The sequence below is a fragment of the Parasteatoda tepidariorum genome, chromosome 9 (genome assembly GCF_043381705.1).
Source record: "Parasteatoda tepidariorum isolate YZ-2023 chromosome 9, CAS_Ptep_4.0, whole genome shotgun sequence".
NCBI classification, from domain to species: Eukaryota; Metazoa; Arthropoda; class Arachnida; order Araneae; family Theridiidae; genus Parasteatoda; species Parasteatoda tepidariorum.
The window spans coordinates 84,766,982-84,780,583 of NC_092212.1; positions in this window are offsets into that span (position 1 = coordinate 84,766,982).

Here is a 13,602-nt window from a genome sequence, read left to right on the forward strand (position 1 = left end):
ATACATATATATATATATATTGTGATAAAAAAAATTTAACTTGCATTCTATTCAAAAATGAAGTTAATTGTCACAAATTAAGAATGTTAAATCTTATAGTTATCAGTGAGTTAGTTTTTAATTTTTTTCTTTTTCTTTATAAGTAATAAAAAAAAATGTTGAAATTCTTTGCTATATATCGAATAATCCAGATGCAGTGAAAATAAAGTATTTATTACTATTCAGACTTATCAATTTAAAATTATAATTAACATCATATATTACCATCCCATAACAAACTGAATTAACTATAACAGCCAATTTAATATAAGTTATTTTTGTATAATAATTTTTTTTTCCCTTTATTAATTATAAAAATCTGTAAATGGAATTTTTTGCCTTCTGTGCAATAGTTATAAAATAGTATTGTGAAAAACTAACTTGATTTTGTTTTCTTCCTCGATGGTGGCTGTTTTGTCAGTGGGTTATGATAAGGAAAAACGGTGCCGAATCGATCAGTTGCTTTAAAAATCTGTGGTCTTTATCAAGTAAAAGTATCTTTCATTCTGATTCCCTTACTTTGTTAGTAAATTTCATGTCTCTAAATTTTTTTTCTGTGCAGTTTTCATGTGTATTAGATAGTTTTTACTATAAAAATGTCACAACACTTACAATTGTCTTATTCATAAATTAAATTGCATTTTAATTAACTTCTGTCAACATACTATTTTGTGTAGATAACTTTTTTTGTTTTTAATTCACGCTCATTTTCAGTATTATTTATCATGACGGTATTTTAAATAAGTTTAAGTATATTGCAAGTTCATGGCAAAAAAATAATATTTATCTGACAAAAAAACATTTGTTCATAAGAGGTTAATATTCATTTCATTCCATTGCTTTTTTATAATTAACTTAATTATCATTGATTATTTAACGATTAATATAATTATTTTTCTAAATAAATTTTGTCGCTAAATTATTATTAATGCATTATAATTGCTGCATTGTAATTATGTTTATTGTTAGCTTTAATATATGGTAATATTGCATTGATTAATGTGATATAAGTAATCTTAGTCTCATTTAAATATTTCCATTTATAACTTTAATTTGCAAAAACAAAAATGTTGCAACAATTATATAAATATTTATTTGCACATCTTTCTTTGGTGAATCTTTAATATAAAAATAGATAATTTGATTTTGATTGCTTTACGTTGCGAATAACGTAACATTTCTGATATTTTTTCAACATGTTTCTTTCTTGAAATAATAAGTAAAAATATTTCTATCCAATTTTTTTTTCTCCTTTATGATGCTAACGATGATTATGCATTCAACTGAAACTAAAAATTAATATTGTAACTAACGTAATACTTTAGCAAGCAAAAAAAATGCCCAAGAATTATTAAATCTGATTAAAAAAAAGGTTGCACCATTTGATTTCAGTTGAATATATAATCGTTTTTTGTCATAAATACTCAAAAACAGGACAAAAACTATTTTTATTTGTTTATACCTTCAGAAAAAATTCTGTTAAAAGAAAAACTTAAAATTTCACATTATTCACGATGAAATGAAAACAAGTAATTATTTTATTATACTGTCTAATTCTAATTTATTAAATTAGATTAAAACTTTCTTCCAAAAAAAAGTGCTAGTCTTATTTTATCAACACTTTCAGTTTCAATATCATAGGGAATTGAAAATATATTTATTTAAAAATAACTACTTTTTCAAAAAATTTTGTCTGTACAACATTTATGAAAGTGATGTAAAAATAAATGTAATGAAACTCCTTATTTATTTATGTAACCCATAGACTCCATTGAGTTTTCAATATTGTGTATTATTTTCAAGCATTTGTTGCAAGCAAACTGAACAATCGTCAACTCTGTGATTGTAGTTTACATTGGTCAAATAAATATTGAAATTTCATTTGTCTTTTTATTCATTTACTAGACGGCTAAGCCGGCTATTCTCTGTCACCTGCCAACATCAATGATTACTGTGCTATAATTTTTTTTTTTTTTTCCTCGACCCAATTTTGGGTTACGACTACTAATGTTTAACTCCGTAGCCTTGTAATTTTGAATTAGTCCAGAAGACAAGGAAACTCCTGAATCAGTACCCCTGAATCAATCCCCCAGTGGTATGATTTGTAATGGGAACATGGAGGACTTTGTGACTCGACAGATTTAGCATGCATCTGTCGCCATTCTTCGGCTGGCGGGATCGAACCCACGGCCTCTTGGTGGAATAAGGCTTTTTCTTATAAAAGTTGCAATATTCACTAATATGAGCCGTGATGGCTCCGCCTTCCAATGAGGTGAACCGGGTTCGAATCCCAGCGATGGCTGATCTATACGAATTCCGCATCCGGCTGCATCGACCACAGTGCTGAGATAAAATATCCTCAGTGGTAGACGAATCATGGGTCACTGTCCACTTGCCGTCAAGCTAACCGTGAGAGGTTTTCGTGGTTTTCCTCTCTATGTAACGCAAATGCGGATTAGTTTCATCAAAAATTCATCCATGGAGGCAAATTTCACCCAATACTTCATCCAGGAGTTTCCTTGTCTTCTGGACTAGGCTCAAAATTAGACGACTGCGGTGTTGAACATTAGTTGTCGTATACACCCCAAAAAATGGGTCGGCTGTCCACCAACGATTATAAAATTAAAAAAATATTTACTAATGTATACACTACCCTACAATAATGGAAGACACTTTCAATTTTAGATTATTTTGTAACTCTAGAGGTGTTTAAATCATGCGATTTTACATACTTAGCAATAAGATTTAGAGCTCTCAGAAATTCGAGGGACTAATAACAAATTTCGAAGAAAACAAGTATTTTTGAACACCCTATGTTTGAAAATCAAGCAATAAACTTGTAACTTGTATCGATTCCTTTGAATGATTATTTGCAAAATATTTCGCAAAGTTCCCTTAAATATGGTTATTCTCATATTTAAAAAAAAAAAAAAAAAAAAATTGCACTTCGTTTTTTTTTTTTTTTTATTGGCCGTAACTTTAAAAACATTAAATAAAGTTAAACACATTTTTTGGAGCAATTCAAAATTAATTGCAATATACTGCTTCAAAATTTGAAGAAAATTTTTTTTTAAAGAACTGCGCAATATACCTGTATGAGTATTTAAAGTAGTTCTTTTCTACTGCACATGCGTAGAAAAAATGTAAAAAGATGTTTTTGTAGTGAATCATATATGGCAACTAATGAAAAAAGTCAAATTTGAATATTTTAAAATGTTTCAGCCAATTTAAGAGTAGTTTTTGTATTTTTTAATAATAAGCTCAAAACGATAAGAGGTTTCCCACAAATTTCATTTTTCTAATAACAAATTATTTATACCTCACAATAATCGGCCATACACCAATATGTGATAGTACAAGGAAACATCGCTGGTTCAAAGTTAAAACGACACTTCTGCACTCACTTCTCATTCAAATAACATGAACTTTAAACCAGCGATATTTTTAAAAGGATGATCCCTTTTTTTTAAAAATAAATCATGGTTCATAATACAAAATAAAATTTATGGAGAACCCCTTACAATTTTGAGCCTTCTTTTAAAATGTACAAAAACTACCTAGAAAATTGCTTAAAACTTTTTAAAATAGTCAAATCATCATTTTTCATTTATTGCCATATACGATTCACTACAAAATTAAGAAATATTTATTTTTTCCGATCTTGCTCATTTTTAAAAAACTACTTTAATTACTTTTATCTTCAGAAGTTTTTAATGAATTTTTCTTAAATTTTAAAGCAATAATTTTAGGATCAATTATTTATTGATCCAAAAGTTTTCTTTAATTTTATTCAATATTTGATGTATAATTTCAACTATGATTTGATATATAATTTAATACTTGATATGGATGGTGTTTTCAATAGAAATGTAAACAATAACAATCTCGAGCTCGGGACCTACTCTAGTTCCGGTAAAAAGTTTGCAGCTGCTTACTACATGTTATTCTGATAGGCGATGTTTTCAAACGGATAATTTTGTTTTCAATAAAAGTAATAAACTAGATGATTTCTGAGCTCAAATCTGCCGTATTTCATAAGATATTAATGTTATTATGTAATTCTGGGGAGTTTGGAGTGAAAATTTGTTTTAGTTATTTTGTTATTTATTATTAAAAAAGGTGACATGGTTGCTAGATTTTGAATAACTCGCTTTTTTGGCAGTCTTGATTTGGCCTCTTTCCATTTGTTTATTACTGTTTGTTCGTGTTGCAAGCTGTGCACCATCTTACGTTAGTGTTAACACTTTTAGTATTGTAAACACAAGTATTGTTAGCATTGTAAACATAAGTAATAAGTAATCAAATACATTGTTTGCAGGAATCTCAAAACACAATGATGCCAAATGGCTTTAAAATACAACTGAAACAGTAACCCGGAAATTTAGGCAGTCCCGAGCTTGCAGCGCTCCCTAGTGTAGAAAACACCATCCATAAAATTCAAACATAGAATGTTTAAAAAAAACTGCTCATGTGCAGTATAAAATTGCTTTAAAGATTTTGCTTAATTTTATTCGATATTTTTAAAAATTATAGCAAGAAACTTAAGACAAAAAAAAAAAATTTTTTTTCGTTTGAAAAAATGACCATATCTCTATAAATATAAGAGTGAAATTTTATGCAAATAACAATCAAAGCAATCGATTCAAGTTTATTGCCTGATTTTTAAGCATAGGGGGCATCATTCGCATTCAATATACGGCTATCACTGAAACAAAGGCAAAACCGACTTTCATCAGAAAACACAATAGATCTCTTTCCTCCAGTGAGCTCTAACTCGACACAACTCACGTCGTAAACGACAGTGGTTTGGAGTGAATGGAATGCAAGCTACAGGGCGTTTCGCTCGGAGCTATACTTGAAGTAGTCGATTTGTGACAGTTCGTTGTGTCACTGCAGTGCCAAATGCTGCTCGGATTTCTGATGCAGAAGCAGTACGGTACGCCACAGCACGCGTGGCCGCCCAGAACACAGTCTTCATGAAACAGTAATTTTTCCTGACCACCGCAGCCAACAATCATGCACAGTGAGCTACGATGGCTCTGGGGACAGGGCGTTCGCCTTCCAATGAAGTAAACCGGGTTCGATTCCCAGCGATGGCTGGTCGATACGAATCCCGCACCTGGCTCGTACCGACCACAAGTGCTGACATAAAAATATCCTCAGCGGTAGATGAATCACAGGCTAATTGTAGGAGATTTTAGTGGTTTTCCTTTCCATGCAAGGCGAATGCGGGTTAGTTCCATGAAAAAGTCCTCCACAAAGTCAACATTTTTCCCAATATTTGATCCAGGTGTTCCCTTGTCTTCTGGATTGGTTTCAAAATTACACGACTACGGAGTTGAGCATGATTAGTCGTAGACCCAAAAATTGGGTCGGCTGTTCAACGACGGTAATAAAAAATAAATAAATAAATTTAAAAAAATAAATAAATTTCTCGGGAATAGAATGTGAAAGAATTAGTAACGGCAAAATCTCTCTGCCTACTTGAAATTAAGCAGCCAGGGACAAAAGTAGTAAAAAGCTTTTTTTTCCTAGTTTAAGGAGGGGGGAAAATTTTACTACCACTTTTTTCTTTCGTTATTCTGGGATCAGATTTGATTTATAGCACAGGTTAATGGCGGGTATGCCAACTCCGAAAGTTTTAATGAAGTGGTAGCGAATTATGTAGTAAAACTTGTTGAATACGGACACGCACGCCTACTCTTTTAAAGTGTTACCATGAAATAACTGCCGCAAAGTTGCATTTCATATGATGCTTGGAAATTTTTAAAAGTAAGCAAATATTACTTTAAAATGAAAAATTCTGAACTATAAATTACTTAAATTCCGTTACAAGTGGAAAATATTTTTTTTCCAAAGCGGAGAAACTTGGCATCTCTGTAATAGGTAAACAAAATGAATAACTTAAAAAATCTCCCAACCAATTTTCATTTATTTCTTAAATCTGGGATCACATTTTACTTCACTGTACTAAGTTTATGATTTTCGCAATCATTATTACTTAATCAAGATTACTTAATGACCGCAAGATTCCCAAGTGATGCTTCATGTATATCTGTTTCTGCCAATCACAAAAATTGGTGACATTCCATTTTTTATGCCAAATGTTCATTTTTATCTTTGCAGGTCCCCCCTTAATAGTCAGAATTCTATGAAATTTTGTTTTAGGGATTATGTTTGCTTGCCAAATGAAATGCAACACAAAAAATGATGTTTCCTCAGAAAAAGTGCGGGTTTTTTTTTAGTCAAAAGAAGCATATGCCGCTACGCTACGGTCACTAATAACTGTAAAATATAATTCAAGAGATTTCTTTGAGATATGCCCCGCAGTGGACTGATTGCAAAGACACGGTTCCCATTAGAACGCTGTCTTATAGGTCTCGCCTAAAAGTTTCTCCCCTACCTGAATGATTGATGGAGTGGGCGGAGGGGTTCTATTGAAAAACTGCACCTGTTCCCGTTGATCATTACTCGCCAAATCTTTATGATGCCAACGACGATAAAGGGTCTCAAATGGAAAACTGATTTACCTCGATTTTGAGAGCCATAGTTGATTAATTCTTCCTTTAGTGGGAGAGTGAAACTTGTTGAATTTTTCGGATGCGCAAGGGATTTTTAGGGATTTGAGTTTAAACATTANATTTGTAATTACTCGAACAATTTTTTACATACAAACTTCTTTCTTTGTGCAAATTAAACTTAAGACTACATACTTTAATGCTGTATGTATAGAAAAAATTATTTTTTTAGTATTAAAATGAAGTTTAATCCAAACATTCAATCAATTTTTCGTAATTTCATGACTACTGTATTCAACATATTTTCAAAACTATTGTTTACCATGTTACCAGCTGCATATATACTTGAAACTTTGAAAATAATCTTTTTTTAATATAACAATTATAATGTCCGATGGCCCATTGACTTGAAAAAATATTCTATACATATGAAATTGACAGTGGGCGGGGGTACCCGACTCTCCCCTATATCTGTTTCTGCCATTGTCAAAAAATGGTGACATTCCAATTTTTATGCCAAATGTTCATTTATCTTTGCGCGCCCCCCCCCCTTAATGGTCAGAATTTTATGAAATTTAGTTTCAGGGATTATGTTTGCTCGCCAAATGAAATGCAATACAAAAAATTATATATTTCTTCAGAAAACGTGCGTTTTTTTTTCTCCCGTCAAACGAAGCATACATGCCCCGCAGTGGACTGATTGCAAAGACACGGTTCCCATTAGAACACCGAAGTCAAGCATCACTGGCTGCAGTCAGTTAGAGGGTAGGTGGCCAGTATGATCAAACTACGTAGGGACCGAGGATACGCGGTATAGGTTAACTCGTTAAACTCTTTTACCATAAAGTGTTCGATTTCACGTGCAGGTCGTCGGGCTATCAAAGCAGAGGAGCCATCCCCTCTGTAGAAGATCAAAATTGCGATGGCATGTCTTCGGATCATCCTCGGGGATGTTGCCCAGACCGTCGCCAATAGCCCATCGTGCAGCTCTAGTGCGACGTAAATAAAATGCCTACCTATAGTTTCTCTGCGGTAAGAAACTCCCCCAGCCACAAAGTCTGAGACCGTCTGCTGCTATGGAAACAAGAATAGCACACTTCAGGGAGGGTAGCTCCTCTTCACTCTAGGGCTATCACAATAGACTAAAGAAGAAAAAAATTATTCCCTTTCTCTCGTCGACCCAAGCCAAAACCTGTTCTAAATAATGACCCCACACCCCTACTTGAAATAGTTATATCTCGTTACCATAGTCACCGCCACGAGTTCAGACGAATGGCTAGGGGTGTTCTTACTTTAGACAAACTATATCTTCTTTGAGATATTGCTATAACATTTCACAGAATGAAAATCCGACCAACCGTTCAAAAGTGTTAAGAGAAATTAGTGTTTTTTTTTTTACTGTACTTAAGTGCTTTTTTTCATTTACCCCATGTCATTTCTTTTTTCTTCCTTCTCGAAAGTTAGAGAAGTAAAATAAAGAAGTCTGTGCACGTCCCTTGACAGCGGGAACCTCATGACCTTGAGGTGAAACTACAAAAGGAGACAATATCTTGTCGCATGAAGAAAGAGATTCATTAACCACCGACAAAAGCGAAATGACATTCCTTTTGAATATGATTGCGACTGTTATGTATGCAATAGTATGTTTAGTTAAATTAAAGGTCTGTTATAATTGATTCAAAAATAGTTTTAGACTTCTTTGCATGCTTATGTAAGTTAAGCTAAATTAAAAATCTGCATAGATATTTAATTGGAAATAGTTGTTACTTTTTTTACATGTAAGTTATGTTAAATAAAATATCCGTATAGATGTTAATTTAAAAATAGACGTGATATTTTTGCATACTTATGCAATAATTGTGACTTTTTTTGTATGCAACATATAAGTTATGTCAAATTAAAAATCCGTATCTATGTTAAATTGGTAACAGTTGTTACTTTTTTACATGCAAGTTATGTTAAATTACAAACATGCGTTATAATTCAAAAATAGTTGCGAATATTTTTATACTCACGCACGTGCAAATTAAATTACATTTAAAATCGGTAGATTTTTAAATGTAGAAGACTTTATCTTTAATAAATTCAATATTTTAATTGTGATTAAAATGTATTGCATTGCAGTGTTGTGTTTCAGTGAAAAATTATGTGTTATGTTAAATTAAAAATCCGTATCTATGTTAATCAAAGAACAGCTGCGACTTTTTTGTATGCAAATGCAAGTTAGGTTAAATTAAACATCTGCATATATATTAAATTGGAAATAGTTGTTACGTTTTTACTTGTAAGTTATGTAAGCTTGAAAGCCAGTGGCGCCAAAAGTTCGACCTCTGCCAAACTCATATGTCACACCCGTTTATAGGACGGACCCATTCATTCATCCATAGATCGTAATTTCGATTTGAACTAGATAACGAGTAATCTCCAATCCAATACCTACTGAGGTATAATTTGTTATGGGAACATGGCGAACTTTGTGACCGGACAGATTTAACGTGCACCAGTCACCTTCGGCCGGCTGGATTCGAACCCCCGTTCTTACGAACATGAGTCCAGTGCCCTGCCAACCAGGCTATCTCTTCCTCGAAAAAGCTGGTAATAAAATTATATTATAAATTATATCTAGCTTGTTTTCGGGTAAAGTAAAAGAACTCTAGCTGGAGTAAAAGACTTATTAAAAGTTAGAACAGGATTGTGTCCTTTGATAGAAAATAGTTGCTAATCACTCACATTATTTCTTCTAATCACAAACTAGATTTGCCTTCCAAAGAGGTGAACCGGGTTCAATTCCCAGTGATGGCTGGTCGATACGAATTCGCACCAACCACAGTGCTAACATGAAATATCCTTAGTGGTAGACGGATCATGGATTAGAGTCCCTTTGCCGTTAGGTTGTTATAGTTGTAGTTCATTTAAGTAGGAACTGGAAGTTTAAGTTTCACTGGAGCTGCACAATGGGCTATTGGCGACGGTCTGGGAAACATTTGAAGGATCCGAGGATGATCCGACGATATGCCATCACAATTTTGATCCTCTGCCGAGGGGATGGCACCCCCGCTTCGGTAGCGCGGCCACGTGCATGCGAAGTCGAGCACTTTACGGTAGAACAGTTTAACGAGTACCAATACCGCACATCCTCGGTCCCTACGCAGACTGATCCAAGTGGTCACCCTCCCACAAATTGACCGCAGCCAGTGATGCTCGACTTCGGTGATCTGCTGGGAACCGTGTCTTCACGATCAGTCAACTGCGGGACCGATACACACTGATTCACTTTTAAAATGAATAGATTCCTACACGGACTATGTAGAATAAATAATCTAAACTTTATGCGATATACATTGTAGAAAAATGCAGTATGTTTTTATTCCATCAAATTAAAAGCTACTTTTATAAGTTTATGACCGTATTTCCAGCACTTTGGAAATCTAAATTTCATAAGGCCTAACATTTATAAGGTTCAACGCAAGTTAAGGATTACTCTATTAAACATCATAATAGAATAAGTAATTTTATATGAATATGGTCGATTTCTTAATACACAATTCCATGATTTTTCAACCAAACAATTCATTGTTGATGTTTTTTTATATTACATAAATTACATCTATTGCAAAGCAATATTCCTTCCCTTTCCAGTTGTTTGTGATTAACCACCGCCACGCCCAATTCTATTTTTAAAAATCGAGATATCAAGACACTATTTCCCCCTTCCTCTACGACCCGGAGAATTTTAATAAGCTTAATTTGAATTTCGAACACAACAATCAGAAGGTCGAGCCCGATTTTCATTCGAAAAGAACTCTACCTGAGAAAATGCAAACGATTTTCGCGGAAGTTCGTCGCGCATGGTCACTCGTGGAAGAATGGTGTCCTCAACTTTCTGATAAGTACATTTAGCCACCCGTCACCCTGTTTTTGACAGGAAGGAGAATTTCGATAAAGTGTTCTTTTTAAGAGACTTAAAAAGTTCGAAGACGATAAGTGTGTTAATGCAAGGTCTTTAAAGCAAATCTCTCCACAGGAGGAAGAAAAAGACTTCGCGGAACATTGGAAATTGTTGAAATCGTAAAAAGCGCACGTGACGCCGCTGTCGTAAACGACAAGGAATTGATGCAACCATATTTTTAAACAAAACAACTCTTCAATTCTTTTTACAAACCGATATATGAAACATAAAACTAATATCGTTGTTTCACTTCGAAGTAAACATAGAATACATTCATCATTCTTTAAATAAAGAAAGGGGGCCATTATTTGTGCTTTATTCACACTATTTATTACAACGTTTTTTATGTGCTACGTATGAATAAAGCTAAAGAAAGAAGCGTAAATAATAATACAAAAATAGACATACTATAGTTTCAGTTGAATAAAGAAGAACCAAGTTTGGTTCATATCGCCGATAATCCTTTTCACTGACACATCATATCACCAACACTATCATTTCGCCGATAGTTCATTTCGTCGACACAATCACTTCGACAGGTTAATTCGCCGATTTGTTGACATGATCATTTCGCCGAACTGAGAAACTTTTTGAAATTATTTGGCATTTCAAGGGATTTGATAAAAATTATTGTTAGATCTGTTTAATAAGGTGTAATAACAAGATTGCTACACGGGCAGGGGCGGATCCAGAAATTTTTCCTGGGGAGGGGGTCATAGATTCAGATTTCCCCCCGACACACAATAAATTTTTTTATAAATTTTTTTTTTTTAAATATCTTTTTGAAAAAGGAAAAAAACTGGGGTTTTTAATGCTAGTCTTCCCATTTATTTTTTTCATAATGAACAATGGAACAATACATAAATAGTTCAAGTATTCAACATCCTTAAGTAATAAATGTAATGCGTTTTTACATAATTAGATATTTACATAATTAGATGAAGAAAAAAAATCGATTTTTTCCAACCTACCTAGGTGTATATGCCCCCTTGAATAATTTCTAAAATATTTTATTTCTTTCGTAAACTATTAAAAAAAAATTTTTTATTTCATTTTTTCAATTTGGGGGGGATCATGACCCCTATGACCCCCCCCCCTCCCAGCTGGCCGCCACTGGGCAGGTGTTTCAGCACTACGCCGTGTATGTAACATACATTTTAATCAAAATGCAGTATATTCTCGATATCTCAAAGTTGAAGGGACACAAAAAAAAATTTCGAGATAGCGAGTTTTCGAGATAAAAAGTTCAGAACTAAATATGTTCGAAAATATTACTCTAAAAACCAGAGTCACGAAACATAAGAATAACTACGATTAAATATGCATGCAATGATAGTTGACTAGAAGTCTAAATGCAACAATGATAATTTAATTTTTAAATTTAAGATGAAAATAATTGTGCATTTTATAGAAAAGATTTGGTTTACAATAAACTTACTTTGTGATTTATTTTCAAAAAAAAAATTCAGTGTCTATATCGAAAAAAATTCGATATAACAAGGTTTTGTGAAGAAATTCTTCGACATTAGGCATTCAAATTAACTTTAGATAGATACATAATGAAAAGGGGTAAAATATTTTATCTTTTTGACATAACAAGGTTTTCGAGACATCGAGAGTGCACTGTACCATTGATTTTTTTTTAAAAATCCACAAAAATTTCGTCTATTTTTCTACGAATAACATGTAAGCAAAATATTCTTAAATAAAATTATAATTACATATTTTATAAACAATGTTTTTTGAAAACTACAGACTTTTCAGAATAAACACAGCTAATGCGAGGCAATCATAGAGTTTGGTGATTGAGCCTTTTCGTCTATATAAAAACTTGAATATACGAGGACTATTTTTTAAATAAGGGACAATTTGTTGTGTACAGTGTACACAACAAATTGTCCCTATTAGTGTACACTGTACACTAATAGTTGACTCGTGGGACGCAACGAGTACTTGCGTCGTGTCCTGGCATTCCTTGGAAACAACTGTGCTCAGTTTACAGCTGTGTAGGTAACCTGTATATGGTTAGTTCTGTGTCTTTAAAATGTTCAAGTTTAACAAATCGCCGTCCGCGTATGAAGTACGATCAATGATGCGTTTTCAGTCTACAAAAAAAAACCTGTCTGCTGCATACATTCACCGGCAGGAATTTTGGCCACTCTCCACACCTCAGTCCAGAGCTTTATTGGGCTCTTTTGGCTAGGAAGTTTTGAACCTCCCCACAATACAGCCCAGACCTTGCGCTAAGTGATTTTCGATCTTTTCCGATGTTCCAAACATCATTTCGCTATGGAGAGGTGGTGAGGAACTAATGTCGTTAACAAGGGAATCAGCTTTTATATGAATAAAACAAGATTCCAGAGTATCAAGATGAGCAGATGCGACCAGTGTAGAAATAATTTTTATAAATTCGAAATTAAATGTATACCCAAGATTCCAACAATGTGCAGTAAATGGTGATTTTTCTTATTTTGATAATGGGCTTATCGTTTTTCTTGAGTCAAATTTTTAAAGCGCGTCCAACTTGGATACTTCTGACAAACTAGACGCACTTTGAAATTTAGTAGTTGTAATACGATTGAAATTTCCATTGTTATTAAGCAAACGAGCGTTTTAATAGTGTTAAGAAAACTTTTAGATTATTCTGCAGAATATACAGAGAAATATTTGCTCACTTGAAAACACTTTTAGTTGAAAAATTACAATCAATTGTAATTAACACATTGCTGACCGGTAACTTTTCGGTGGAACGGATGTGGAAGTTAAACAATATAAATAAACTTTAACAATTTTTATTTATTATTAAACCCTTAATATTTCTTTTTCGTATGATAAAAAGCATAACAATTACCTACGTGTATTGGTACACAACAAGTTTTGCAAATATATCGGGTTTCGTAAAGTTATAATAAATTGGTAGAGAATTAAATAGTAAAATTTGAAAAGTAAGGAAAATTATGCCCACTTTTTAAAATAGTCACCACGAGATCACTACTAATATGATTGCTATGACTCGTGACGCTTGGCCACGAAAACACGAGTTAAATCGTGACCGGCCAACAATGTGTTAAGCTGTTCAATTACAGTCAATTATTT